The 26681-nt window shown below is 36.0% G+C and overlaps 1 protein-coding gene and 1 long non-coding RNA gene across 3 annotated transcripts in view; one reads left to right on the top strand and one right to left on the bottom strand.

The window, feature by feature from the left end:
• LOC105837761 (hormone receptor 4) overlaps positions 1-26681 on the top strand; it is a 181622-nt gene that overhangs the window by 77745 nt on the left and 77196 nt on the right. The window lies entirely within an intron of this gene.
• LOC105837762 overlaps positions 1-26681 on the bottom strand; it is a 167923-nt gene that overhangs the window by 75002 nt on the left and 66240 nt on the right. The window lies entirely within an intron of this gene.

The raw sequence follows: 26681 nt of genomic DNA, 5'->3' as shown, positions 1-26681 counted from the left end.
TGTTTATTCCGCTCCCGCAAATAAAATATAAGAAATGCATATCTGAGATTACGACATCTCGATGATGCAAGTCAGACAAAGTATGACAGCACCAATAACTAGGTACGGTTATGTGCGTCATGTGCGTTTACACGTATCATGTAAATAGTGATTATATGGTTTCACATCATATTCATATTGTGTACATAGTATTAATTTGAAATTAAATTTCTAAATTCTGTACGAGAGAAAAAGAGAAGAGAGAGAGAGAGAGAGAGAGAGAGAGAGAGATTTTTCATTCATTTTTATTTAATTCGTAGATTCACCGCAATCCGTACTCCATTTAACTAACATAGCATTGCATCACAGCAAGTGTTTTAAGTATTTGTCGTTTTTTAATTAAAGATTAAATTTGTTACGAATTCCGTTTCGACAAGATGGATATTTCACCATTTTAAAACGCGGTCACGATGAATTAAGAAATACGTATTATCGACACTTGACTTGCTCATAACCTTGTTCGAGATAAATTTTTACACGAACGACAGTACAGTAAAGGGTGTTCGTTTAGCACACGATGTAGATACAATGAAGCACAATAAGTGAATAATTATCTAACATAATTTCCTATCATAAGAAAAGATTTTATATTCTTGCAATATAGCGAAACGTTAAATAAAGTGCTAACAATAAGTTGAAATGAGATGGAAAATACGCATTTGGAAAGCATCTAGCTAAGAATTTTGCATAGCTCATGGTAAATCTTGTAATTAAAAGTTCGATACTATTTTAACAAACTCTGTGATACTGCTGCCAAAACACGACGTCGCTATCATAAAGAATCTGTCAAAAACATCGCGCCTTTAATTAAAGTCAGAGATATTTGAGACTTACTGTGCTAAATTGAACGAAATAAACGTCGTTTTGTGTAATTTTCTGCAAACTGAATAGAAAACGGTCGATGTCAAATTAGATAAAATTATATTTCCAACGGAAAAATTGACTAAATTGCAATAACGATAGAAATGAATCCATTGAATTAAACCATTCATCACATTTATATACAGAGAGAAAGATAGATTGTTTAATATATAATTAATGTACTAATATGGTTATATCTTAACACATAAAGCTATAGCTATAGTTTATAACTACATAATATAGTATAAGTAGATTTGATGATATAGATATTACATCTGGAAGCAATTATAACTACATAATTGCTTTCAGACATAATATCTTTGCTATATCATTAAAATCTGTTAGCTGTATCATCAAAATTGCTTTAATGTTCTTTTTCCCATGATAAATTGTCGATAAGCACTGTATAGCGATAAAGTTTATTTCAGTTGCGCATCTCATTTCCAAGTATCACACGCACTTTAACCACAATAACTTTCCGATCTTATTAAATTACATATCATTATGTAAATAAACAATATGATCGTTAATAACATACATCTTTTTTATTGCAATAAAAGATTAAGCCTATTATTAAAACAACTGTAATCAATTGTTGAATGAAACGGAAGTTGTTGTTAGCTGGAATTTATTGAATGCGTAGATCTGTAACATTTCGCGACAGCAATGCAAAATAATAAAAAAACATTGTTCCTAGTAATTGACGGCGTTTTCTGAAAATACGCTGTATTCGTTGTAGAGCATCATTCAAATAATCGAAACGAAACGTTGAGTTCGACGAAACCGGTGATTTTGTGAAACAACGTACGTTGTGAATTCACAGCGATCCCAAAATTAGTCGTGAAACGGTTTTCCCGATTCCATTCGGCAATGAATATGCATTCGTACAAAAAGCCAAAACTAAAATTTAAAAAATTACGCGGAGAGATTCGGAAAATTTATTTCTCGGTATCTAAAATTAAAATTTTGATTGTCAATCTCGCTTCGAGTTTTTAAATTCGTCGAACGAGAGAGAATGACGTTTGTAGCGTCTCGGTCAGTTCTAAATTTAAAATTCTAAAACAAAACGGTCACGGATACCACGGGTTCCAAGTTTTGAATTAAGGAGACCGAGGGTCACCGTAATTATGACTAATTAGCGCGCCTCGCGGCCACCGGCGTGCGACGGATGCAAATGAGAGTGGGTGTCGCGACGAGCAACCGGGGAAAGGCCGTCGCGCGACCGTGTGCTCGCTGATATTATTATTACCGGCATGTTCGAATTGGCATTAACATTCACCGATACAATCCCGCGCGCAACTCTCGCTCGCTAGAGCGCGAGCGCCGTGCCGCGCCATTTTCGTAACGTGACTTTGTATCATGAACTTTTCGATGACGTTTGCGCAATCCTATCAGTCAGCCAATACATACTTGTGCTGCTGCTGCTGCTGCTGCTGGCGTACGAGTGTGTCAATGTGTCGGTGTACGCGTGTAGGTTCTGCGTTGAAAGTGAGATAAGAACACCCGCTATAACAACTGGTAATGTACGTTGGGAATCTACGCGGTGATGATCGTCCGGTTTACGCGCGGAATATTAAAATTACGGCTGTACAGATAGATTAAAGAGATAAATATGCAAATAGCGTGTGATTTTCTGTGACTATTTGAATTGCGCATTCAGAGATTTTCACGCGTAAACACGCATATAAACGTGCCTACGTGCAAATTGATAATGAAATTCTATCAGATTAACGCATGTAAATACCGTTGCTTTATAAATAATTCAAACAGACGCGAAAAATAAATTCGTCGACTGAAATAAAACGATAGACATAAATTGAGATGAAAAGCGCTAAGCTAAGAGATTGGTTACCGATTGCTGATTATCTAAACTTTACGTTCCGTCCCACTCGTGCATCTCATACATACATTTAAAAATCTGCATTCTAAAATTCGTATAAATTTAAGGACAATTTTAACGAATTTTAACGAAATGACTTTCTTCGAGAAGTCCAACTGTTGTCTCACATAGTCACTTGAATTCCGATCGTACCAATCACTTTGTTGTTGTGCATTGCAAAACGTTTCGTTTGACGGTAGCTGGCACGCTATAGATTATGTAACTGGTGAAACTATCGACTACCTGTCGATTGTATGGTACATAGATGCGCGTCGGAGCTTCGGCCGATCACTCGCCTCAATCCGAAATTGCAATCAGAGATACCGTCCGATATTGCTCGAAATAAAAGCTGCGTTCGGCAGATAAAAAGTGATTGCATTATGTTGGATTTGACATAATGCAATGAGGCGATAATTCGCGGTAGACTGCACCTGTAGACTTTAATGACGAATTATTATAAAAAGTCATTAAAATTGAGCATATTTCTCGAGCGAGATATAAATTTCATTATATCTTCTATCTCTCCTACGAAAAGTCCTACGGTTGGAAAATTTTTTAATTTAACATATATCACATTTTATAATTAGAGTCACGCGTATATTTTATTCGTTAATCTTAGAACTTGTCTCTTTAAACTTTGCATGTTACTTTAGTGTTTGTTTAGCCAAAGATTGTATTGTTTTAACACTAAGAAACGTTAAATATCAATTTAACACAAAATATTAAAATAACATAATCACGTTATGTTAAATTAACACTTGGATATATATTAAAAATTCAAGCCAATTTTAATATGAATGCAAAATGTTTTCTATTGCGTATACTGTGTGTTTTATATTGTATATTTTTAAAGTAAGCTTGAAGTAGCGAGACGCGACTTTTTAATCAATTTAAAGTAGATTTTCTCTTAATTTAGTCGAATACTCCGTCGGGAGCGGCGCGGCGGCACGATAGCTCCCCCCGCCGCACACCGGCGATCGTGACGGTGGACGTACGACAATAGTAGCAACCGTCAGTGGCCAGCCCATTAGAGTTATGCAACTAGTGAAACTATCCTGGCGCGGCGCGGCCAGGTCGCCGCGCGCTCGCGCTCGCTGCCGAGGCCCCCGCGTAAGTTTATTGCCAAAGTTTTCGGACACAACGACCGCGGGTAACCCTGGACGGGCACGGGGAAACTGCACCCAATGCGCACTCGCGTTGCCGAGTTCGCTGTAAACGCGTATTTGCGCGTGTTTGTGCGTGCGTGGATGTGTATGTAGGTAAGGTATATGCGCGAAACGACATAATTCCATCGGCCGATTGCCGACCCTCCCACCTCCCTCGCCGTTTTCCTCTCACCGTCTTCCAGATATTCTCATCCTCTCCGGTGGTTGCCGTTTGTTTTTGTTGTGGAACCAGAGAGCTCCGCTCCGCAGGATCCACGGGACCGTTTCATTAACTTGCGAGTTATTACAAGGAAAGTACAGTCGCTGTTGCAATTATTAATCATCGTGCGCATCGGTTAAAAGTATTAAGTACTAGGTAAAGAGATTAAAAAGCTCCGTCCGTTTCCTTACCGCGCACAACTATTTTTATCGATAAAAAGCAAGAAACGAATATTACGATCGATCTGGTGCATTTGTTGTTATCTAACTGCATATGCAGATTGCATAAAACCACAGTGCGGGGTTTTCACGGGAAGTTCATGCTCACGTAGTAATCGTGAGATCTCTGAAATCGCGTGGTTGGAGGCGGCCTCGGATACCTAGATACAGAAATAGGTACTTTTACTGACACCCACTATAAGCCGTGGTACCTGTTTCACCGCGTGCTTTCCGCCCTCGCCCTTCCCTTTGCGAAACCACCACGCCTTTCAAGCTGGCACACTGTGAAAGTAGGTAGGAAGGTGGTAACAGCAGGCGAAGGGAGAGGGTGGCCCGGAGGAAGAGGGAGGCCAGACCGCGACTAGAGCGTTAAATAATCCCTCTAATTGGGTTACCCATGAGGAAATGACCTATGCGAGCGGTACAACCTCGCGTATCCGAGACTTTCTGCCTCGTCTTCGTGGCAGCTCCATCACGGACACCCCACCTTCTACCTAGCGAAACTGTCCGTTCACCTCCTTCTCCCCCTTGCGTCTCCCCTTTATCCCTCTCGTATCCTCTCGGCCACGTAACTCTCTGCCAGATCGGTCGATCTACCGTAATGACGTAGAGAGGAATTTATTTGTACCGGACAGTGAAGCTCAACCGCCATACCGCCTTGGTCCTTTCCCCAATCCGAATATCTCTTTGTGATCAATCGCTATTTGCTTTTAGAGTTTACACAACTTTCGATATAAATATGTCGATAAAGGCTTGCAGAGATTTAGCAGAAAATAATTGTCAGTTTATTTTCCCGATAGAAGGTCTCGCTCGTCTAATAAATAAATGTTGGAATAATTAAAATTAGCTCCTTCTACACAGTAAAATAATAAAAAGAAAGAATATAATAATTTTAACTTGTGTGAACATTGCATGCTCATGAAATGATTGCTTTTTGAGTGTGCGCAGGGGAAGTTCTAGACTCGGCATACGAGCGAATCACAGTATTCCTTAAGTAAACTGATTCGCTATTTTTCAATAAATATTTTTATTACCGCGCAACTTGGTTTGATACTTCAGAATGCGGATGGCGTGATCGATCACACAATCGCGGTGGCGAAATCAAGATTACCAGTGAAATCTAAATTGGAGATAATAATTTAATTTAGTAAACGTTGTAAAGCACGAAATATTTTGGAAACTTTAAGCTTAATTAATATTTAAAAGGGATGAAAACTTAATCTTATGCAATGTATTTTTTTATTCATTTTTGTAAATCTGTCTTTTAATACGTTCGTACGTCTGTATCCTGATTCCCTTATAATGCATTGCATATTTAAAAAGATTCAATCATATTTTATTTCTCTTTCAGAGAATAATTGAATTATAATTATTAAATGTATTTATATTATCCGAACAGGAAGAGAATTAAATACAAACAACGTTATACGTAATAACTAAAGAACGAATCGAGAGAATTAATCCCACCTTGTTATCACGATATAGTAATCCGATCATTTCACCGTGTAAATAAACGACCGGATAAACGTTTCATAAATAAAGTACAGCAAATCCACGCTTCCTTCGATTAGCCGATCGTTCAACCGCTTTCCGTTATGCAACCTATACATAGTCGATTGTACATTACGTAAAACGACATTAAGAGGGCCACGTAATTTTGCAGATTACCGTCAATTTTATTAATTATCCCTAGAATAACGGGGATAACAAAAAATCACGGAGTAACACGTTTTCGATTTGCGTTCAGCTCACTGTGAAAAGCACACCGTGCCATCTCTCTCACTTTTTTCCACCCTCCGACTGCGTTGTCACCGTGTTAAATAACCGTTTAATTGCGTTATACAACGGGAAGTGAAATGACCTGACCCGTTTTCCGCGAGCGCTGTTTCGTGAATCCTATGGACGAGAATACCGCGCGTCTAAACGAGAGAGGGAATGGCCGCGCGATGCAACGAAAGGAATAGTTTTTGATAAGCTCAATTCTCGATTTCACTCAGCCGCGGTGAAGATATGCCATAAACGTCGTGCCTACACTCCTACGGCTACGCCTACCCTATTCCGCTTGAATCATCGGCCGTGGAATGTTACATAAGGACAAACGATACCAAAATTAGATAAAGCCTTGTCATCGATGCTCGCGCCGTCATTAGCAAAATTGTTTTATCTATCTTATTGCATCGTTTTAATTATATTTATTTAGTTGTTATCAACTCAAGACTTGGTTATAATAATCCAGCCTTGATCAAAATTATATCCAAAACCTTAGTGAAATAGTTCCAACTAAACATAAGGTAATTATAACAAAATAACCTAATTATAACAAAATGTTTATAATTATTATCAAACGTTTTGTTAATATTATAATTTTATTATTATTACGATAGTTGTTCATAACAACTTTGTCCTTTAATAAGTCATTTAAAACAATTAATTCATTTTTATTGCTCGCATTATATGTTTATGTATATATATATATTTGTATGTACGTTTTTAAATATATTTACTTATTTTGATGTATAACGATTATTTAATTTTTAATAATCACAGCAGTTTGCTATACTTATTTTATACTAGCTACTATGTGTACCAGTTTTAAGATAAACACGCAGAAATGTCACGCCGTAAAGTATGCTAACAAGAACATTTGCGAAATGATTTCTCATTTTTTATTCCGGCCCGATCGCGTAACGGCGCCTGGTTAACTTGCATGTTCAGGAAGTGAATTCTCTTACCAAGTGAAAGTCGTTAGTCCGGAGTATTAAACCGAGTAAAAATAGTCGTTACGTCCAGCAGCATGGATGTACACGGGCGAAACAAACGCATTACAGTTCTGAAATTTTGTCCCGAGTATCATGCACAATACAGTGAAGTCTTTTAAAAATTTGACTTCACCTAGAGACTAAGAAAGAAAAATTATTTTTCACAAAATGCTTTGAAAAATCCAACAACAAGTAGCTGTTTACAATTTCGTAAAAATGATTGTATCATCGATCTTCAAATAAATTACACGATCTCGTATAATCTGATGTACTAATAAGTTAATGAAGAGTATGAATCGATGTCAAAGCACGCTGCAATTGCACGCATAATTGTTGTTTTTTACGAAAACACTGATCGTTCTGCAGCAACAGATATATCACTGAAATAATCAATAATCAAGCGTTTGTGACAACGCACATAATTAACTCGTCGCGAAGTAACACGCACTGTTAATTTAATTGATACCCGCTAATTAATTTTCTCGCGTTGTATAACGTTTGTAAGTAAAAATCCAATTGTTTCATACCGCTCGTATAAGATGAAGAAATTGATTCCAAATCTGTAGAAGAAAAATCATATCTGATATTCGTCTTTGTGAATGCATGTTTTGCATGTACAGTACAGCTTAAGTATTTTATAACATTTTTTATTTGTTCTTATAATTGTTCACAGTTATTAATGTCGGTTTTTTACACAAATATCGGTCACCTTTCAACAATAAAATTTCGTTATCAAACATTAATTACATTCAGAATTACTCGAAAAATATTTTTTAGTACATAAAGTTAACTCTGCGAAATCGATCAACGTCTCGTCCATAATTCCCATAAATACGTCTTTTTCGAGCGCTGATAATTATTTAAAAATTAATAATGTCAATACGAGAGATGCGAGTTATCAGCGAAGTATTTTTTGTTGTACGATAATTGCGACAGGATATTGCACGATGATGAGAACCTTCGCGGAAGAGAGAGCGATCGTTCGGCTGGCTTGTACGATACTTTCGTGTGAATGTGAACATGATGAAGATCGGTTGCGTAAGACACTAAGAAGGACCAGGTAATGGTGTATACATGCGTATCGCATTATTTTCCCCGTTCAAGAGCATTCAACGGTCTCCCCATTGTCAAGTTTAAATGCCGAAATTGTTTGGATCTGTGGACTGGCATTGCGAGTGTAGTTCATTTCCGGTCGTTGCACGAATCAGTCATTCGCCCCCGATGCCCTCTTTCCACGATCACGTGACATGGTCGAATTGATATCCCTATCGTTCACCCTATCCGGGCAGCATGCTAAGCACGATACGCGCGCACAGCATGATGTGAAAATCGATAAGCTACATGGAAATTATGAAGAAAGCGATAATGATGACGAATTTAAAGATATCGCTGTTTATTGATCTAGAGAGATAGGCAAGAGAGATTAGCAATTTCCAAATTAGTTTGAAATTAAATAACCACGAGATAATTTGCCGACTTGGATCTTTCTAAAATAGTCAATCGTGGAATAGTGTGTGCGATCTTAACGATCCAAAATTAATTAAGCTCTTAAGCTCAAATGAAATCTTCATATATTGACAAAATCCCATTGTATAATGCTAATAAAGTGCAAAAATAGATAGAATTAGGATTTAATTATCATTAACGACAGAATAATCTAAATTTTGTTCTTTGTAATTTTCGAAAGTCTCAATCTATATTTAGCGTTGTAAATAAATAGGATATACAATTCGATTTCTATAGCTTTCGCAGAATAAACTGATGATTTATGGATTAAGAAAGCGAGGGATCCGAAATTCACGGACGGGATAAACGTCGAATCTCGAGGGCGAAATTACACCTTCTCGCCGGCAGTCACGGCCAAAATCCGGCCGAAGCGACGTTTCGCGGAAACGAAGATATCAAAGCCGAGCTCTATTTCGAGTCTCCGTGTGCTCTTTATATACCGAAGCCAAAGACACGCCGCTGTAATAGAGCTGCCGCGCATTCGTTGCTACGCCCGAGAGAAAGTGAGAGATTGCTGGTTGCTGGAAGAGTGCGACGAGGACGGTGCGGGAGAACTAGAAAGAGAGTGCGGATATATAGGCGTTGCGGGGAGGAAGGGGACGTAGTGGTATAAGTGCCGTGTCCTGTGGACGGTGTAGGTAGGGTTCAACGAGTGTGGGAGGGTTAGCACGAAGGGGGGAAGACGGAAGGTGGAAAGAGCAAAGCGGCAGAGAGAGAAAGAGAGAGAGAGAGAGAAGCGGGGGCTGAAGCTTACACAGGGGTTTATAGATAGCAGCGCATGGCCTAGAAACTGTGTCGCTCGGTGTTTTTGACCCTTCGCCTAGCTACCGCTTCTGGGCCATTGCAACACGATGCGTTTATGCCACGTTAAGCTGCGCTCACACCGCACACAGGGGGGCCGCGCATGATCAGAGACGCGTATTCTCATCCTACATTTAACGTCGAGTATTTTGAGATTTGGTTTTCAGTAATTGTATGTATTCTTAGGAATCGTGTTCAGTTTTGACATAATAAAAGGACAATTAAATAGTTACAAACATTTTTTTTTAGCTTTGTGATAATATAGAGTAACGATTCTGTATCAAATCAGCTTTTATTCACAGACCTCTTAATAAAAATTTCTCCTTAATAAAATTTCTTTATATTTTTAAAATTTCAGAAATACAAAAATATTAATGTTATATTATTCTTAGTTTAACAATTGCGTAACGAAACGTCAAATCTCGGTGTCGCTAGTTCGCGTGAAATTATTCATCAACTATACAATTTCTAAAACCATTAAGACAGATCGCGAGTACCTGTCAGGCGACATTTACGTCACAACGACGTAACTGTGTCGCGACTAAGTGCATTTTCGAATTCTCCGTCTCGCTATCGCGGCAAAATAAGCCATACAAACTCAAAAGGTTTTTTTCCTATCGAAAATAGGACGTCCGTAATTCGGTGGAGAAATTTTCCTACGTGGCTTACATGAAGGGGGGCTCGAATTAATTTTACTTACCTATTGCTGGCGAACGTTTAACCGCTCGTCGTTGCTATCGCACGTGAAATAATAATGCATCAGATTTCGTGCAGCTTATCGTTCCATCGCAATACGTCGGAAACGCATCGCTGTTATCTAAGATTGCATCGATTACGCGACACAAACACACGCGCGCGCGCACACACACGAAAATACGCGCATAGGGGGCGCATGCAAAACGACGTCCACACTGACGATGAATTGTATATACTACCCTGGAAAAACTCGCCGTTGCTCTGTGTGTACGCGTCCGACCTCCTTATCGACCGTGGGTTCGACCTCGCGCGCAGTTATCGCTTCCGGGTCGTTGCTTCGTGACGGGTCATTTTAAGCACCGTTCACAATCGACTTGTCGAACTATGTCCCGCATTCGCATGGAAAATATCGAATAATGAATCAAGTCTGAATCAAATCTCGTAAATTGAACGAATCCTGCGATTAATTTATACGCAGGAAAAAATAATATCGAATCAACAATTATATATGAGCAAGAATATTTAGAAGTTCGACAATTTTTAATTTTATTTTTTTATTTCAATATTATAATAAACATCTAAAAAGCAATATTATTGTTTTAATATAATAATAATATAATATATATAAGAAATTTTAATTCTTAATTTGAGGATGTTCTTTCTTATCCGATACTTTTTCCTCTCTATTTATGAAAATTGAATTTGAAAATAAACACATTTTTCTTGTTCACAAAATTTCTTCACGTAAGCAAGAGTCTGTTCAGATTATCAAATTCTTTTAAAGATGATTTTATATTCTTGCTTACATATGATTGTAGATTTGGGACTATTTTTTTTTTTGTATATGCGCTCAACAATTATCCAGATCTACATATCAGTTCTATTAAAATTTATAACACGTCTTAATTATAATTGAGCACATTTTATGTGTTTATATTTTATATTGTCCACTGTTTGACAAGTATTGACGAAGTATTTAAAATACAAATAGGGATGCGTTTCTTTCCTTTAATAATATTTTTTAAATATTTCTTTAATAATATTTCCCGTTTTAACATTTCGTCTACATTCTGGACGCTTTTCAAATGGAGTCTTCCTTTCTACATCGCGGATAAAGGCAAGACACACAGTTCCTAGATCTTGATCCCTCGTTCCGTATGCGGCGGAACGGCACTTTCAAGTCATAATCCAAAGTCATAATCCAACCCTCTCTCCGATGGCACTTCCTCGATAACCGATCTCTCACTTCGTTATGCCGCTACCGTACGTCTCGTGCCTCGCATGGATCTGAAACTTGACGGTAAGAGCAAACGCGGGATGCCGCGGCGGTATCGAGATACCGAAAGCCATTTATAGTTTCAGCGCGGATCTCGGGACCGCTTCCTCGTCGACGGCCGACGATTTTCCAAGTAGGATCGCGCCGATCGCGTCCGCCGATCTGGCCGATCTAAAATGCAAGAACGAAAGCAAAGCGACTCATCGAAAGGCGAAGAAGCCGAGTCGAGATACCCGCCGGCGTGATCACGATGCATATATCGATAGCTCATTATGTGCGCGTTATGTGCCAGCATGACTGACGTAAGAAACTTTCGCTCACCTCTACCGGGCTCCCGGAGTGCCGTTGCACTACCTTGCACTTGCATTTGTGCCTGTGCAACACACTGCCGTGACTCGCCGATATGCGAAAGCGATAAACGATTCCTACCGTCAATCACTTTAATCGGCGATCGTGTATCAAACTTAAAATTATTATCCCAAAACCTTCTTTTGAGTAGAATAAGTTTTAATAATTATTTCAGAAATTGCCACTTTTTGGATGCCTCAAATTAAATAGATATTATCGCTGAGTAATTAAGTAGACGTATATATTAAAATTAAATTACACTATTGGATACATTTCATTTATTAATATTAGAATTTATATATTTCAAAACTACATAATTTTTATATTATTTATTTATTTACTTATAAACTGTGTTTTAACACTTAAGAAATATTAAATATCAATTTAACACAAAATAGCATAATCACATTGTATCAGATTAACACTTGATTAAAGATTCAACATGAAAAATTTAACGAGGAAAAATTTAACTAGTTTTAACATAAATATAATACAGAATATTTTCTACTATGTATGTAGATAATTATTGTAAGATTGATGCAAGCAGAGATAACATTATCTTATCAAAAATGCGCCCATCGCAGATTCTGTTACTTTCTTTTACGACCGTAGCTACCGCGCACGATACGATACGATCTTGTGTTCCACATACGTGCAATGCAGATTATTCCTTCAATGACGACCCCGTATGCACGTCACGCGCTTAGACACGCACGCGTGACCGTCGAACGAGAATGGCGGATTCTCCGAAGCGCAGCGAAAGTGACGGTGGCCGAGGTGTACATCGTCTCGCGAATTTCTCAGACTTCACAACTGCCGTCCCATAGAATTTGCACGATTCGATGTGCACGAGTGCATCTATAATGACCCGCTGCATGCCGCGGTTCCAGCAACCCCCAATCGCGGCAGTGTCGCTAATATCGATAAGCGCGTAAAGAAATTATATCCGCTTAAAATTAAAATTAAGGATTTTTCTTAGCCTTCCGCGCAAACCCCGGGTGTCATCACACCCGTTTTTCGGTGCAAGTACTTTCAGGAATAAAAAAAAAATAGAGGATCAATAAGATCGATTCGTTGAGCCAAAGAAAGTGAGAAAAGACGTTTCGTCGAAATTTTAACAAAAACTTAAAAATTTCAATAAAAATTCGAAAGCGAATTTGGACGCGCGCGCAGTGAGTTAACCTATAGTTAAAAGCGAGATCGTTTCCGAACCGTTCATCCGTCCGATCAAGTCCATCTCTAGGAACCCGTTTACGAGGCCGCTGAATGGGAATGACGAGGCGAGAGCGAGCGAGGCGCAGCGAAAGTGACGGCGCGAACGCGAAGTACCGCTACCCGCTTGCGGCGCATCGCTCGCTCGACCGAGTTTACTTATTCCATATCAAGTGTACTAAAATCAATCCTTTTTCCACGGATCTCTTTAGCCGGCGTATTTTACCTCGACGAAAATGTCGGAAAGGCTCGTCAATTTTTGAATACCTAATTAATGATCGAGCATAGAAAAAAATCTTCCGATTTTATTTTTGAGAGAAAATAAATAAATATATGTGCTTATTCTTTGTGCCAATGAAATTCAAATATATTAATAAGAAGTGAAACTAGGGCCGATAAAAATGTCAAATATAAAAATGGAATCACCACGGAATACCGATCTGCAACGGATCTAATAATAATTTTGTGTAAATTTTTAGTTTACTGTTTATGCGTTACTGCAAATTTGCCTTGAAACACAATTTCATACATGATGCCGAATAGAAATGAATCTAGTCAGTGATTGTCTAATTAAGTTTTCTAACTTATCGTGGGTTAATTACTGGCTGCAATTCATAATTAGATCTTGTATAACCGTTGTCTAGTCACTGAACAAAAAAATGGCAAATAATGGCGCCGCAGCCTTTTCAAAAATATATGTATAATTCAGTTACTGTCTAGTTATTAGCGGTTTGGATTAGTTTGCAAATTGAGATTAAGATTATCTTATATTTTATGAAAAATCTTTTTGTAATGACTGATATTCTATAATAAATACAATATAAACTATAGAGTTTGAGTACTAATAGTATATATAATAAAAACGATCCCTGTATATTGAAAAAACATCAAAGTATACTAAAAAGATAATACAAATAGTCCAGGCAACTATTAAAAGAAGTGAGCATTACATTACTAGATATGTAAAACATAAATTACCTATCTCGTGATTAGATAGACATGAGATTCAGTTTCTACTAAGAAACCCGCGCGGAATACATAATATCATAAATTAAATTAACAAACATTTTAATATTATAGTATTGGAAAAGCTAAAAAGCGACTAGACCGATAAAATTATGACAGTTTACATGAATTAAAAATTGCAAAAATTCATATCAAATTATTATTAACCACCAAATATCCAATATAAGCGAACCCATTTTTACATTTTAAATAAAAGTTTAATTTTAAATAAAATAATAATTTTATCAAATAACTTTAACGTTGAATTTGAAATTTGATTTTGAAGACGTACAATATTAAAAATTGTTTTAATTACAGTTTTTAATGAGTGCAAATAATTGAAAGTCTAGAAACGCAAGAATATTTTTGTTTCGGTAAAAAAAACTCTTGCAAATTAAGTTTAGAGGCTGCATATAGACAAATAAAATCTTATTATTTGCTCAAAATCTAAATGAAACAATTCATCTTCTATTCTTATCGAATCTAATGTTAGATTTGATTAGAAGGAAAATGTTCCTTTCTCGTTCGAAAGTTAAACGAAGAAACTGGCGGAAACTATCTACTTCGCGAAGGAATTCACATTGATATAGTGACTTACGACAACAGCTTAATCAATTTAGTCAGAGCAGAATTTCGTTTGTCAGAGCGAATGAAGCTACTCGCTTTACCTCTACCTCGATCCTTTTTTCGACACGCTCGACTTCTTCGTCCTTCCTCTCGTATCATATGTCTTCTAGGCTCCCCGTACGAATCACAGACATACATATCGTACGATTGCGCGAACGCGAAATATGTCGGTCGCAACTTTCTCTTTGCTCAGCGGTTCTCAAACTCATTTCCTGCTTTTCGCATGTCCACTGCGAGCAAACGGACACAAATCTCCCGGAGAGAAATGTCCGAATTGCTACGGATAATAATTTAATGAGTCAATTAAAACGATAATTTCCGTAAAATTAATAAGAGTCTGTTGTCTTATGACATTTTTCTCTCGTGATTCTCCTCGTTGGATCTACAGCAAATCTGTAATTTTATTTGTTAAATACATTTGAAATTAATAATATAAAAAATATGATAAGGAATTTAAAAAATTTTTGAATAAGTAAAAAATTCAAAGTTAAATTCGTATTAAGATTTACTTATAGTTAAAAGCAAGACACAATTGTTTTTTATTTCGTTTTAATTTTAAGTTTTAATTCGCTAAGATTTAGATTTATATTAACTGTCAGATAAGCAAAAATTGACAAAAATCGTCAAGAAATACAGCATAAAGTTGATATTGAATAACAGCTAGGCGCTACACTGGATCAGTCATAATTGCGTTTAAAAAAACCTACAGATCGTTGGAAACAGATCAAGTAGTATTAATAACGAGGATTAATTTCTTCCTAATGGCACGTCGTTGAAGGCTTTTATTATTATTATTATACATCAAAGAGAGACACCGATATCAATCTGAATCTAGCACGATTCAACAGTACCATTAATCACTGGCGCAAACGCGTGCAGCGTCAGACGGGATCCCCGGTTAGTCTAACCATACCATAATTTACGCGCGTCCTCCTCGCCTGCTGCTCGTCTCACTTCGAGCAACAGACCGGGGTCGTAACGCAGAATAACAGTGTTTCGGCTGGGCGATTTCCTAGCCAAAATCTCACCACCCGGTGGCTCTATTAATAACCATCCATGACTACCACCAGGTATCGCTACCCGCGAATAGCAATCGCTTTGAAGAAGCAACAGTGTATACTGCTTCCGGTCCGGCTGTTGCTCGGAGCATGTACCAGACGCGCGTTCGCGATCACCATAAGACGTCGTCGCCCGTCAAAGAGACCTTCGACCCTGTAAAATCTAATTTTTGTTTTTTTTCATGTGCTATTTCACGGTATCGTTGATTTTTCATTAGTTCTCGACCACACTTGGTTAGTCAAGAGATACGCGTGAATAAATTTATATACGATCGCTTTCTATATTACATTTCTATATTACCCGCCTCCATTACTTTCTATATTACAGTACATTTATATCATAATTTGTCATTGGCAGTTGGAAAATTTGTGTTAAATTTAATGTATACCGCATATCCCAAATGGTCCATTCAAATTTTTGTGTTAATTTTACATATGAATATATTATAAAATAACAATTAATATTATATGTAAAAAGTTAATGCAAAAATGGAACGCTTTAATACAACTTGGAAATAGAGTGTAGGAACATTTCCCTCAAAGTATTCAAATAATATAATCACATTGTATTAAATTAACACTTAAAAATTTAACACAAAAAATTTAACGAGGTCTACTTTTAACATAAATACAAAAGTCTTCTACTGTGTTTAAAGATCAATTGTACAACACGAAATAAAGTGAGGAATTACTATAATGTCTTTAATTGCACATTGAATTTGAATCTCGCATTGTTCCTGCAAGCGAAAGAACAGACCGGTAGCTTCGATCGGTCCAGCACGTCGCTAAAACCGTTACAAAAGCGGGCTTTTCAGTCCTGGCAGAATGCAGAACGTGGCGCGGAGGCCGCGGCTGCGTTTACGTAACGGTAGAGAAACATCATCGTTAGTCGCGGTATAACGTTGGGAGTACGTTAACCCCGCGAGGCCGAACACGGCTTTCTCCGCCGCAGCGAGAAGCTCTCCTCTCCTCTCGTTCCCCTCTTCACCTCCGGCAAACTCCTTTCCTTGTGTAGGACTCGATCAAATTCACCTTTTCTCTCCCTGCCACCGTCGCTCCAACACGCCCGCTCTCTCTCTCTCTCTTTCGCCGCCTTTTCGCCGATTTTTTTGCACCCCACCACAGAAATTTCTACGAATTAGAAGCTGAAGCGACTTATACGTAGGAATTAATTAATGTTAGGTAGGATAAGAGTTGTAAAAAATTAAAGAGATATGTAAATGTACAAGTGGAAATTATAAGAACGTAATTAACTGATATACCATAAAAATATTTAATTATATTTTGTCAATGTATTGAAAACAATTATATTAAACGTATATCAATGTATCTCGACGTGTGAAAATTTATGTTCCTTACATGGCTTCAGTACGTAACAGGCAGATACAAAATGGCGGCTTATTCTGATTAAAGGATACAGCGTCTCACTACAAGCGAGAGAATTCACGAATGCGTACCTGAAGCGGCTTTCGATCTTGAAAGCAGCTTTCCAATCAGAAAGATCGAATTTTATAAACGTATGACATGAACGTTAGAATGTTTCTATTATATTGAACAGAGACTTGAATAATCTAAAAGAAATGTATGTCACATATAATCATAATTATTTAAGCAATAAAAAGAGAAGTAATTTAAAAGGTATAAATTTAAGAAATAATAACCATTATATTGCAACTATTTATGTCGGAGTTATTATATCGTGCAATATTTCCCAAAATCATCTAAATGAGTTTGTACACATTAATTTTACAACAGATTGAATTCTCAGTTTTCTGTAAAAAAAAAAGTGACAGGCTTCCGGAAAGTTCGTGATAAATTTTTTGTAGAAAACAAAATTTTTATAAAAACGCGTCCCTGCGCACAATAAACAGCTTGTAAGTCGCGTGCGCCGTTCATGCGCGTGTATGCGTGCGTATCAAACGAAAGAGGAAGAGAACGAACAGAGGCGAAGGGGGTGTCGGCACAGGGTCGTCGGAAGAGTGGGGGAAGGGCGCCCTTGCCCTTGGCATTGCCGCTCGATACGAATAGTCAGGGCTGTCCAAAACGGTGCCGAGCCAATTTAAACGTGCGCATAAGCCTCTTGCGCGTGCGAACGCCACCCCCTCCCCTCCGACCGCCGGAAGTGAGGCAGAAAGGGGACATCAATTTCCGTGTTCGCGTCTAGTCCTCTGTGATGCACGATCTTCTAGAAATGTTAACCACTCCCGTTTCACTTTCTTCGAAAAACAACTACGTAAAATTATGAAAACATTCAATATGTTTCTCGTCAAATATTCTTGAAATTGATTTTTTCTTAATAATAGTGTCAAGACATTTATAATTTCCAACTAATTAATGAATTAAAAAATTAAAAATTGCCGAATTAAGTTTTAAAAAAGAAAATTGCATTTTTTAATATTGAACTTATTAGATTTTATGAAAAAAATAATATAGAATTTTAATTTAAATTTAATTCAAACGGTATATAAAAAGGTCAATAAATAACAATTCAATTCGCATTTAAAGAAAAATCATTAATAAAAGATTGATAAAGTAACAATCGATATGGTTGATGTAACCTTGTATGAAAAATAATATTAATTTCAAAAACAAAAAGACATTAATATTCATGTAAATTTCTTCTGAGTAAGTTTTTTTCTTTTAAAAGGGTGATTTTTATTAACAAATAAAAAGAAGCAGAAACTTTATGCAACTTAAACATAAGTGAAAATTTTTATACATACATCTCTCAATAATACATCTTAAGCATTCCAATTTTGTTCGTCAATTGATAAGAATCTTATTAGCGTTTCTTAAAGTGCATTTTTTTATGGCAACAATAGCAGCATGTTAAAAAAATCATATCAACCTCATATCCGCTCAACAAATTCAAAACTTACGGCATGAACGGTTGCTTGTTTCCGGAGAAGGTAGGTTTGTGCCTAAAAGGAAGGGTGACGACAAGAAACGGGTGGTCGAGGGGGAAAAGGGGCGGTTCTGATGGGCTTCGATTTATCTTTCCGGAATCCTGTGCGTCGTATACGCATGCCCTCGCCCTTGCCCTTGGTCGATACTCATCCCCTCGAAGACTGCCTTTTTCCGGCATGGTGCGGCCACCACCCTCGCCGATTACATCGGAGTGCGGCCTGACGGAGTGCCGCTTCTCTTTCGCCGACCACCACGTGGCGTGCGGCCACGTGGGGCGTTTCGCGTGGCGCGCAGGTGCAGAACCGACCGGCGGAAGACAAGCGAGCACACCAGATGGCGAGAATACACCCTCTCGACCGAGGGTGAACGACCTCTACGCGGAAAGTAGGCTAGGCGTGGCCTAATTGCGGAACTGCTCTTTATATCCAGTAGGATCGTATTAAAGTATTGTATAATATTTTCGTGCGAGGATGATTAAGGGCACGATTTGCGGGCGTATTCGCGATTGAAAAATGGAAAATACTAACTTGGATACAACACAAATTAAAACATAATATACCGTAAGAAATTCTATATTAATAATATTAATAATAATAATAATAATACTGTGTCATTAACGTTGGCACAATATCAGCGTAACTATATTCTCTGAAATGATATACCGACAAAACGAAAAAACATATAATATGTTTATTTATAGTGATTAATGAAAAAAATAATGTAAGTTATTTTTATGCGATTAATAGTATTAAAGTACAAGCAAACAAAATACCACACTTATTAAAAATATTGAATATTCTCTTCAGGTCAATTATCTCACACGAATTGATATATTCTTCAATATAGTCACGATAAAATAGATAAAATTTTAATCAGAAACACACAAAATTGCAAGCTGTAATCAATCTTTCATATCACTTTTGTTTTATCTTCATCACGTAACCCTAGTGTGATAGAAACTTCTGTCCCCTTGGAAGGTTAATGACCTTGATTAGTACAGCGGGAGAGGAATGAGGCTCTTTCTTTCGAGAAGACCCACGTATCAGGACGTTCTTTAGAGTCGCCTCTTCGACATCTGGTATCATTCACCAGTATCTAATTAATCGTTGGTACAATTAATCACCAAATTACTGCAGAGATGTGAAAAAGTATTTTAGTATTATGCTGACGTCGATTGAAAATTATAATTTTCGTAACTTTTTTCTCAAAAATTTACGATAACATTATTTCTTGGTGACCGTGTCAAATTTAATTCTACTTTAGTTTACTTGAATGTCAACAAATCTTTAAGTATATTTTTAGCAATAAAGTCATACCAGTTTGTAAACCATAAAATAATGTGTATTAATTAAAAAAATATATTTTTTACGTAATAAATTTGATACTCATTCGTGCTCTTTTTAAATTTTCTTTTCGTTAACGCATTGTAAACGCTTTATAAATACTCCTATAAATATTTAGTAAATCTTCGCATTTAGATCCTTTTTCCCGTTCCCTCGATTTTTCGTCGTGGATTTGTGACACGTCGCCATGGAGGAGGGTGTTTCGAAACATTTTAACCTTCTGCTCTTCTGAGGGTGATTCTCCCTTTAAGTAGCAACCAACGAATAGGGAATGGTTTGGTTTCACCGATACGACGCGGAATCGAATGCACTTAAGGCTGCACTTTACGTTGGGCTGATAAAGAGAAATAGTATGACTGAAGTAATGGCAACGTAAACGCGACCGATCGATTACAATCTCCCAAGCACATTCGGCATCACGAAAGACAAATTGCAATACTTCGAACTTTACGAACTGGGCTAAAAATATTTTCGCTACTATGTTTAATACAAGTATACGAAATTCTTAGAAACAGACATTTTTCCAATATCATTGATACCTATTCTTTAAAAAAATATTTGTATTATTTATGATCATTATTATGAAAATATATATTATTTTCAATTTCAATATCGGCAACGCTATGCTAACGCTTATATCATTCTCGTTATTTAGAACATTTGATTTATTTTACAAGACAAAATATTACATTTGATTTATTTTATAAAACAAAATATTAAACTGCTATTCTTAAAACCTTGATCTTGATATAGCATGAATAATTACTTAATATTATTTTTCTTTGTAAATTATCTCTTTTATATTTTTTAAATTTCTTTATCTGTATAGAAAGAATCAATTTAAGGTACAAATGATATCGTAAAATATCATATATTTTATTAATTATTTCAGTAATTAATTTAAACATGTTTAAATTTAGGGCAAAAGACAATTTTTTATTATCCTATATCTTTAATAATGTTGAATCAGATTGTTCTTTTTCGTAATCAATTTGAAAAACGGAATTAGTAATAATAAATATCACCGGAACAACCTTAATGATTCGGACAGCGTTTTGATGATAAAAACTATTGCGATATTATATTTCAGTGATATGATACATATCGAACAAGGATACGAGTTCATTTACCGTCGTAACATTTTGACGGCTTCTTTTGACACCTTAACCTTTTATGAAAAGCAGGAAAGGAAAAAGCGACGAATGAAAAAGTCACTTTTCAATTTTGATGTATGCACTTTTGAATAAGTAGCCTTCCTTTTTTTACTCGTTTTGACTTTATTTTCTCTCTTTATGTTTCAGGTAAGCCTACCATGTATGACCCATGACATCTGTGTTTCAATAACTTTAGATTTACGATCTTTGTGCGTCAATACTAGCGAGGCGATCGTAAGTAAAGCGAGATCAAATTTCATCGCAAATATAACATTAGTTTGAACATATTTAAGATAATTACAATTTCAGCTGATGAACAGAAATACTTAGGAAATCATGTTTTCTACTAGAATAAACTACCTTCTTTAAAAAAAGAAAGTATAGTAAATGTAGAAATTGCTTCTAAAATAATATTTTAAAATCTAAAATTAAAATAAAATCTTTAAGATAACATTTATTAAAAGTAAATTATTCATCAACAATTGTGTACACGAAGTCATGTTTTCTATTAAAATTACTTCTTTCTCAGTAAAAATCTAATATAAAGACATAAACATTTTTTTTCTTATTTTCTATTACTTAAAATTTTTTAATCTAAATTTGAAATAAAATCTTTGTTAAAATTAACAAATTTAAATAATTTAAATAAAACTAACATTAGCAATTGCTTACGAAATAAACTTTTTCAAATTTACACTTTTATTTTTATTTAAGCATTAAAAAATTAGAAATTTTGGTTTGTAATTTCGAAATTCTTAATGTCATGACAAGCACTATAATTATTACGTTAACGTAGCAGATGAATACGTGTGTGATAAATTATTCTTTGCCACAATACGATACGATATCTAAAATCGCTCCAACAGTCCCGAAACGGCGGTGTCGCTTCCTTTCATTATTTTTTAAACGCGTTTGTTCCTTAATTTTCTATGCACAGTCCGAAGGGTCAAGTACAATTGCGGAGATCGGTAATTTCGCAATCGAACGAAAGGAGAGGGGTAAAAAGATCTCAATAGGCAGAGAGAGAAGCTCTCGCGGGACGAACGAGCGAACGAAGATAGTGAGAATCGGTATCGAGTGTATACGAAGGGTGAACGACCGAAGGCAGGGGCACTAGGCTGCTACCCTCTGCGACGAGAGAGAAGGATGTAGGGTGGTCGAGAAAGAGAGGGCGTCAGAAAGAGAAGAGGGACACGAAAAGGGGCGAAAGAGAGGAATGAGAGAGAGAAAACGACAGAGGGAAGCTCCGATAGAGAGAACACATTGAGCAACCCCTAGCCTCTCCTTCTCCCCATCCCTCTCTCTCTCTCTCTCTCTCTCTCTCTCTCTCTCTCTCTCTCTCTCTCTCTCTCTCTCTCTCTCTCTCTCTCTCTCGTCCCTTTCCACCGTGCTCGCCGAAGATCAATACGAACCACGTGGTGTGGCAGTAACGCCACGGAGAACAGCCTAACCCTCGTGCATGCAACAACCTAAAATGTGAATCGTAAGACGGAGATCTCCTCCAACGAGAATAAATTCGATAGTTTCTTCACTATTGACGCGGAGCGAAAAGTTTTTTTTTCACGGAAGTCTCACAAACTTTTTGTTTGGGAAGGCACTCTCATGCATTTATGGATATTCACGAACTTGTTTCTATATACATATATTTATATATCCTTATATTTCGGTAATATTAACGCGCGAAATTGACTATTACATTTGCTTATAATTAATAAAAAATTTCTTTGCATTACGTAACTAAAATCGTACGCCGTGCACGGATTTTAATTTCTACAATTTTTAAGAATCTACATGAAAATATTTTTTTTAATTATAAAGAAAAATCATAAAAATCGTATGTGCATAGACAAGACATTTTTGTCTTCACACAAGAAACGATATCATTTTATGATTCCAATATGAAAAATTCATCATAAAATGATTATGATTAGTACATAATTACTTCATTCATCTTTACACGATGGAGATTTTCTTAATTGAGAACTATTGATGAAACTATCTTATTTTCATCAATCTAAATTTAATTTAATTTGCGCGTTCTAAACTTGTGTTCATTCTTCAATATGATCGAATTAAATAATTCAGAATTAGTGGAAGTCACTTAAATCAAATGAAATACATAAGGCGAGAAAATTTTTGACACGGTGAGAATTCGAATGACCGACCTCCGGAACGAGAGCTGCCAGTAGCGTGAAGAGCTTCGTTAGATGTGGATCCTATTTTTGGTCATCTATCGATCGCGTTACCCCGTGCCGTGCACTCGAGAAACTCACCCCAAGTTTATAAACCCACCAGCAGCTTTACTGGCCGGGGAACGGCCTTTATCTTTCTAGGACACGAAGTCATCGGCGCAGTCAGAAACGCGAATCTGCATCGATGATCTTCTGACCTCCGAGAAACGCAATTCTAGCCTCGTCACATGAAATTTCGACATCACTGAATGTGACACGTCCATGCAATCGAAAATGTGGACTCGCGATAAAATCAAGCAGTCAGGCATAATAGTTATATAAGTAACTCGCAAATATAGAAAAGTATCCGAATTGAGCAACGCTTTAATATAAAGCGAGAAGAAAATATTCTATTATTTTACCTAAATATTACAAAATTTGATATAATTTTTGCAGATGTTTTGAGTAGAAAGCAATAATACAAAGTTGTTAAAAAATTAATGTTACTCAAGGAGAATTTACAATTACTGATACTATTATATAATCAAGCATTTAAGAAACTAAATTTGCATAAGATCTTGAGTAAAAAAAAAAATCAAGTTTCGTAAATCTCGACAGCAACGAAGTTCGCTCGTCTTTATTCGCTCGCTCTTTAACACCAGCGACTTTGACATGTGTTCAATGTTACGAAAAAAAATGTGTTTTTGGCACGCTCTCTTGCGCTCATCATGCGGCCACAACCCTCGTGAATTACGCGCCCGATCTTTCTCACATAACACACACATGTACACACATTTATAAAGATATACATAGCGCCGAGAAGAGAGCACAGGGCGAAGCGAAGGAAGAGAGGGTGTAAAGCCTACCCTTGCAGATCGCTTTGAAGGAGGGTTGCTATTACGGGTAGTTTCATACATTGCACACCCCTGACTTCGAGTCTAGGTCGGTCATTCACCCTATTGCCATCACCCGGTATTACCCGGCAACCCCTACCCAACCGCCCCGCGATCTTCCACCACCCTTCATACACCATTCCGCTCACCGTCCCGCTACCGTTTCCACCCCTATCTTAATGACGTCACTGTACCGCCCCTCCAACGAGGGATGAGTTCTCCCCCTCCTGTCGCGTGAGAGGGGTAACGGTAGAGTAGGAATGACGAGTTGGGTGGGGACGAAAACAATGGCGTAGGATAAAAGGGGTACAGCAATTTTAAAGCTCACAACTCAACTGCAAGATAAGTGACGAACTGTGGTTTCCGCGGACATTTGTCAAGATTTATTATTACAGGATTGTCAAAAACGTTTGCGAATTAACTGGGCAGCGTAAATAATTCGTGAAATCAATCAATGTAAGATCAATCAAATTATTATTATTATTATTATTATTGTTGTTGTTGTTGTTATTATTAGAAATAAAATAAAATTTGGGGGAAAAATTTTGTATAATAATGATTGGCAATATGAAAATATTTCTAAAATTTTTGCAAAATTTTATAAATCATTATAAAATAATCTGAACTGTTAATAATAATTAATATCTATATATGAAATACTCGTTACCAAATAATTTTAATTCTCGCAAAGATAAATAAAAATAACAACGAGATTTTGCAACATCATCTATAAATAATTTTTTAAATATCTAATTTTAATATTTTTTTAGCCTTTTCCAATCTAAATTATTATTTAATTAATATTGTGTTGTTAAAAAAAATTATTATTTGAAATTGGAAATCATTTTAATAAAAAGTTAAAGAATAAAATAAATAAAATGCTACTGTAGTATTAAAAGTAAGAAAATTGGATCTTTTAACACTCTACATAAATAATGTAACACGAAAATTGTACGATCTATTTAGATATAAAAATGTTAATCGAATAATTAGAATTCAAATGATAAAAAACTTTTAAGTTACTACTAAAATGAATGATTGCTGATAAATAATTATTAATACACCATTTCTAAATAGTTGTTGTCATTTATACAAGTATTATAAGCGGACCTAAAACTCATAAAAATACGTAGAAAATGGTCCTAGCAATTCTCACAATCATTTTATTACGGCTACATTTTCTACGATGACGGAACGCCTAATCTACCGAGATGAGATGACGTAGTGTCGATGCTCGCTTCATCATTAGCGCATTGACGGCAGTTGACTCATAAACGGTGGGTAGCACGGCTATTATCTGTATGATGTCCATGATCCGCGATATATCGGCCGACAACGAAGACACGAAGAGAAAGTTACCGGCCTCGCGGCTCGCAAGAAGTTCTCAACGGCGATAATGCTCCTTCTATCTTCAACTTGAATATACTTTAGAAATTTGCTCGATGCACACCTTTACTATGTACGCTTAGAAATATTGACATGTGTTTTTGCTGTAAACTTAAATTTATATTACCAAATTGGTAAAAGAGAAGATGATATTATTATGATTTCCGTTTTGTACAATAACTTTGTTAATAATCAAATATTTTAATTGAAAATTTAACATTTACATATTCGTCAATATATCGTTCAATTGATTCTCTAAACTGTTCTTGTATATAATTCAAAATTATAAAATATGTATTATTCTTAGGATATTCTATATTTACAAAAATGTGATGATACTGAATATATGAACATAATGAATCAAACAGAAATAAAAATAATAATGTGACCTCTCCACTAAAAAGATAGATTTTTTAAAATCAATTTTGTGACAAAGATAACGTTTATAAAATTATATATTTAGTCAAAAAAAGAAAATATTGCAGGTGGAAATATTACACTATAGGAAACATAAGTACACATAACGTTTTCCGTATATAGACTATAATACAAAAAATCTATAATACTTGTAATGTGAATATATATAGATTAGCAGATTTAGAACTATCAACTTGTCGAATAACTAAATAGGCTGTGTTAAACCTATTGAAATCATCTGTCTATACATCCGGAAGACTACATTAATAAATTCTTATACTAATGTTTAATTTTGCATAGCTCGAAATATGTATAACCAAATAAAATATTAAATAACAAAAAAACGTCCAAATGTACATATATTCGTGTAATAATATACCAAAACTTTAAAATAATAAAAAGCTATGTAAATTTAACGTTAAAATATACTTTTGAAAAAAAAGTTTTGAAATATTCAAAAGTAAAAATGATTTATAACAAATGTCGATTGTTATGTATTGGCATATTAAGGTTATTGCATAATGCTCAAACTGTTAAAAAACAAATTATTTCATGAGTAATCTGTAAGTTCCTCACCTATTAACGAGGATTTACGAGGGCCTACGTACAAGGATTACATCACCTTCTCTTCTATTTCATTTACATAATGTAGAAAGCAGATAGTAACAAAATATTAGGTTCACTACGTCAATCAACGAACAAATAAAAATAATTTACATTTTCAAGTAAAAAATCATATTTTACTCAAATCTATATTAAA

The sequence above is a fragment of the Monomorium pharaonis genome, chromosome 2 (genome assembly GCF_013373865.1).
Source record: "Monomorium pharaonis isolate MP-MQ-018 chromosome 2, ASM1337386v2, whole genome shotgun sequence".
Taxonomy (NCBI): Eukaryota; Metazoa; Arthropoda; class Insecta; order Hymenoptera; family Formicidae; genus Monomorium; species Monomorium pharaonis.
This window is presented reverse-complemented; position numbering and strand designations above follow the sequence as displayed.